The sequence below is a fragment of the Mobula hypostoma genome, chromosome 10 (genome assembly GCF_963921235.1).
Source record: "Mobula hypostoma chromosome 10, sMobHyp1.1, whole genome shotgun sequence".
Lineage (NCBI taxonomy): Eukaryota > Metazoa > Chordata > Chondrichthyes > Myliobatiformes > Myliobatidae > Mobula > Mobula hypostoma.
This window is the reverse complement of record NC_086106.1, coordinates 59,550,877-59,556,102: the sequence shown is the minus strand read 5'-3', so window position 1 is coordinate 59,556,102 and position 5,226 is coordinate 59,550,877. Positions and strand designations below refer to the sequence as shown.

The following is a 5,226-nucleotide window of genomic DNA, read 5'->3' as shown; positions in this document are numbered from 1 at the left end:
ATGCAACCCACCCTCACTCACACCCCCTTCTTGTGTTCTCTCTTTCTCGCTCACCCACTCCCTCACCCCCACTATCTCTGCTTTCCTCTCTCCTAATTCCTCACTTGCCCTCCATTTATTTCTCCCTCGCTGTCTATGATCTTTCCCAGTTTGTCCCTTTTTCTCTCTCTCTTTCTCACAGAACCATACAATTATGCCCTTCCGCTCAACTCGTCCATGACAACTAAGATGTATGTCTAAGCTAGTCCCATTCTCCTGCAATTGGCCATATTCCTCTAGGTCAGGGGTTCGCAACCTTTTTTTTAATGTTATGGACCCCACATTGGGAACTCCTGCTCTAGGCCTTTTCTATCCCCATGACTGTCTAAATATATTTTAAATGCTTTTACTGTGCCCACTGATCCTGTGTCCTCTGGCAACAGCTCATTCTAAAAAGCCACTACCTTCCATGTAAAAAGAAATTTGAACCCTCAAGTCCCTTTTAAATCTTTCCTCCCACCTTCTCTGTATGTCTTCTAGTTTTACAATTCACTACCTTGGGAAAAAAGACAATGACCATCGACATTATCTACGCCACTCGTCACTTCATGGCCTCTAGGTCAAATCTCAAACTTCTACGCTCCAGAGTAAAAAATGGCCCAGCCAACAGGTAACGAGTCCTCTGAAAGTAGTGACAAAGGATGATGGAGTGGTAAAGAATGTGTCTGGCATGCTGGCCTTTATTAGAGAGCAAGAAAGGGACATTATGTTTCAATTGTAGAAGATGTTGATGAGGCTGTACCTCACTGCATTGTGTACAGTGTTGGTCATTCTGTTAAAGGAGAAGCCGAAAAGAGTGCAAAAAAGATTTATAAGAACCTTGCCAGGAAAAGGACATAGGTTAAAGAAAGAATTGTAAACTTAAATTCACCGGACCAATAATCACACCACACAGTCCTTTACATTATCCTTTTCACCAGTTTATTTGTTCGAGCTCAGCCAGCGAGAAACTTGAGTCCAACATCAAAGAAATAGAATTTCTCCCTCTCTCCCTGGTGGCTCATGATGAGCTTCTGTGTAACACTCAGAAACATGGTAATTTATAGAACTGAAGAGACAAAGAGCACTCAGCTTCAACAGATATCCCTGCCAAGTCAGTTAGAGCAAAACTTAATTACTTAGATAAGAGTCCACTGAATCAAGGTTTTAATTACAGACAGATTCTTGCCTTATCAGTGTGTTCTCTCTAAACAAACGAGACAACTTAGATAAGTGATGTGAAATTGTAAGGCATGATGTATGCAGCCTGTGTGAATTCAGCCCCCATGTCATTCCCAAAGGAACAGCTGTGAGTCGTTAATCTAAACAAGGGGAAGGCAGATTCCTTAGCCAAGGACAGACTCTGCACACTTTCACAGAACAGAGCACACACAAGCTGGCGCTTAATTTTAACCCATTAGTTACAAGAGTCCAAGAATCATTTCTTACGTCCCCAATATCCTTAAAACTTCATCATTCCCTCCTTTTTATCATTACATGATAAATTTTCACAATGGGTGGTCACTTCTACAACAAGATACAAAACATGGCCAAAGACTCTGGTTCATCCAATGAGTCCTGATTTTCACAAAGTGTTGCAATAACCCTTTCATACTTGTTTGGGTATTTACAGAAAATGTCCTTTATTACTGCGATAGCTTCTTGGACGACATAGTTTACTTTTGTCTGAATGAGGTCAAGTAGCGTACTCACGCAGCATTCTGCTGATTGCTCAACTTTAATTGCACGTCGTCCAATTGCATGCACAGCTTTTTGTACAAAGTCAACATCTACTTCAGTTGCATACTCCAATTCTGCCAAAACCTGTGCAATGTTGGCTTGAGAAGCCAATCGAATCATAATATCCAGTTTTTCCAGTTTCACTTATACTGTATTGGATCATTGTATTTTACAAAGAAAACCTTTGTTTCATGCTTAAGAATCTCAGACCTTTTCTGTATTATGAGGTTGATATTCTGGAGGGCAACATATTGGAGTTCTGGTTCTGTAGACAACAGCGTTACCAGTGGGGCAGCCAGTTCCTTCAACAAAGTGCCATGGTAATCCAAGTCCTTTGAAAACATTTCCATGAATTTCATCAGAACCTTTACAGCTGACAGGACAACAGCTGAGTTGGCGTGAGATAAATGTGGCGTTACATGCTCACAGATGCTTTGAGCTTCTCGGTCATCCTTTGGGGTATAATTGGCCAAACAATCAAGGATAAATATCTGGCCCCATTTACTACATTCATTTAAGGCTGTTGATGGTCTGAAAACTGAGGTCTAACAAGTTGCTGTTTGGATGAGATTCTGCAATCTCCGACAGAGCAGCCACAGCATTTGCAATGACCATTGGATTAGAGTCAGATACCAGATCCCATAGAGTGTCCAGAAATCCCTGGTCTTCTACCAGCTGTGCATTGATGTCACGTAGCTTGGCTACACAGACAGCAGCAGTTTTTCGTATATAAGGATCTTCATCCTTTAGACATTTTCGCAGGGACTCACACAAATACTCAGTAATTTTATCCATACGGATGCAGCCTATTGTTCTCATGGCCAGTGCTCTGATAAGTGGATTGGGATCTTCACAGTCCTTAACAAAAGTGTTGACAGCTATAATTGCCATATCTGGTTCTTTGCATAGTTCATTAGATAGAGGTACACCAGCATCTTCAACGTCAAATTGTCTGTCTGCATACAGTTTACGACATCAGGAAAGAGGGCACTGACATCTGTGCCAACAGTCATTGATGCAATCACTTTCTTCACTGCTTCTTTATTTTTCTCCTTCTTGTCACTGTTGAGTTCTGCTTTGAGTTCAAAGATTTCTCCTTTGTTGGTTGTTATGAAATATTTAGAGTCAGTCATGGTGAGTGTGATCCTCTCCACTGAGGTCCGAGTTTCCCTCGATCCCAGTTCTTAATCAGGACAAAATCTCCAGGCTCAATCGTGGGGTAGTCACCTTTAGGCTGGGTTTCATCCTCATGATAGGCCTGTCATACCTGTGAATGCAAGCTTTGGAGAGTTTTAGTTAACTTACATAAATATTTTCCCATCTCCTCCCCCTAGGTATGCATATCTAATTTTGCAGGTAGGCTCTCAGGGAGGAGCGGCAAACAAGGTCGGGGTCCCCATGGGATTCTCATAGGCTTCCCGTAGATCATTTTTGCAGATGATAGCCCTGTCTTACTTGATGGCGTGATTCTCATATGGAATAGGGCTAAGGGTAAAACCTTCAACCAGGTCAATCCAGTTTCTTGTGTAAGTTTGGCCAACTTATCTTTCAAAGTACAATTGGCTCATTCCACTATGCTGGCTGCTTTCGGATGATGGGTGCAGTGGAACTGCTGTTTTATAGCACGTTCTTTACAGACTTCCTCACTTATTTTGGCAACAAAATGTGGCCCATTGTCTGAGCTTATCATTTCTGTAAGTCCATAGCGAGGAATTATTTCTTTTAGCAATATTTTCACAACAGTCATAGCATTATTATTAGTTGTAGGAACAGCTTCAATCCATCTGCTAAATACATCTACTATCACTAAGCCATACTTATAACAATGTACTCTAGGTAATTCTATAAAATCAAGTTGTAAACAAGAAAAGGCCCACCAGGCAAGGGAGCAGTTCCGGAAACACAAGGCATTCCCTTTCCAGCATTTGTTTTTTTTTCACAAATTAAGCTTTAGCTAATTTTTCAGCTGCCTGCTGGAGGTCAGAGTGCCAACAAGATTGTAATAATGTATTAACCATTCCCTCCTTGCCCAGGTATGTACAATTATAGACAATAGACAATAGAAAATAGAAAATATGTGCAGGAGTAGGTCATTCAGCCCTTCAAGCCAGCACCACCATTCACTGTGATCATGGCTGATCATCCACAGTCAGTACCCTTTTCCTGTCTTCTCCCCATATCCCTCCACACCGCTATCTTTAAGCGCTCTATCTAACTCTTTCTGGAAAGAGTCCAGAGAATTGGCCTCCACTGCCTTCTGAGGCAGAGCATTCCACAGAACCACAACCCTCTGTATGAAAAAGTTTTTCCTCAACTCCGTTCTACCCCTTATTCTTAAACTGTGGCCTCTGGTTCAGGACTCCCCCAACATCGGGAACATGTTTCCTGCCTCTAGTGTGTCCAATCCCTTAGTAATCTTATATGTTTCAATCAGATTCCCTCTCATCCTTCTAAATTCCAGTGTATACAACCCCAGTCGCTCCAATCTTTCAACATATGACAGTCCCGCCATCCCAGGAATTAACCTTGTGAACCTCCGCTGCACTCCCTCAATAGCAAGAATGTCCTTCCTCAAATTTGGAGACCAAAACTGTACACAATATTCCAGGTGTGGTCTCACCAGGGCCCTGTACAACTGCAGAAGGACCTCTTTGCTCCTATACTCAATTCCCCTTGTTATGAAGGCCAGCATGCCATTAGCTTTCTTCACTGCCTGCTGTACCTGCATGCTTACTTTCAGTGACTGATGAACAAGGACACCTAGATCTCGCTGTACTTCCCCTTTTCCTAACTTGACTTGACTCCATTCAGATAGTAATCTGACTTCCTGTTCTTGCCACCAAAGTGGATAACCTCACATTTATTCACATTAAACTGCATCTGCCCACTCACCCAAACTGTCCAAGTCACCCTGCATTCTCATAACATCCTCCTCACATTTCACACTGCCATCCAGCTTTGTGTCATCTGCAAATTTGCTAATGTTACTTTTAATCCCTTCATCTAAATCATTAATGCATACTGTAAATAGCTGCGGTCCCAGCACCGAGCCTTGCGGTACCCCACTAGTCACTGCCTGCCATTCTGAAAAGGACCCATTAACCCCTACTCTTTGTTTCCTGTCTGCCAACCAATTTTCTATCCATGTCAGTACCCTACCCCCAATACCATGTGCTCTAATTTTGCCCACTATTCTCCTATGTGGGACCTTATCAAAGGCTTTCTGAAAGTCCAGGTACACTACATCCACTGGCTTTCCCATGTCCATTTTCATAGTAACATCCTCAAAAAATTCCAGAAGATTAGTGAAGCATGATTTCCCCTTCGTAAATCCATGCTGACTCGGACCGATCCTGCCACTGCTAACCAAATATGCCGCTATTACATCTTTTATAATTGATTCCAGCATCTTTCCCACCACTGATATCAGACTAACTGGTCTATAATTGCCTGTTTTCTCTCTCCCTC

General features: G+C 42.3%; 1 pseudogene; it reads right to left on the bottom strand.

Annotated features, from left to right (window-relative positions):
* Positions 1-1,545: 1,545 nt before the first annotated feature.
* Positions 1,546-2,891, bottom strand: LOC134352548 (AP-1 complex subunit beta-1-like; annotated as a pseudogene).
* Positions 2,892-5,226: the final 2,335 nt, after the last annotated feature.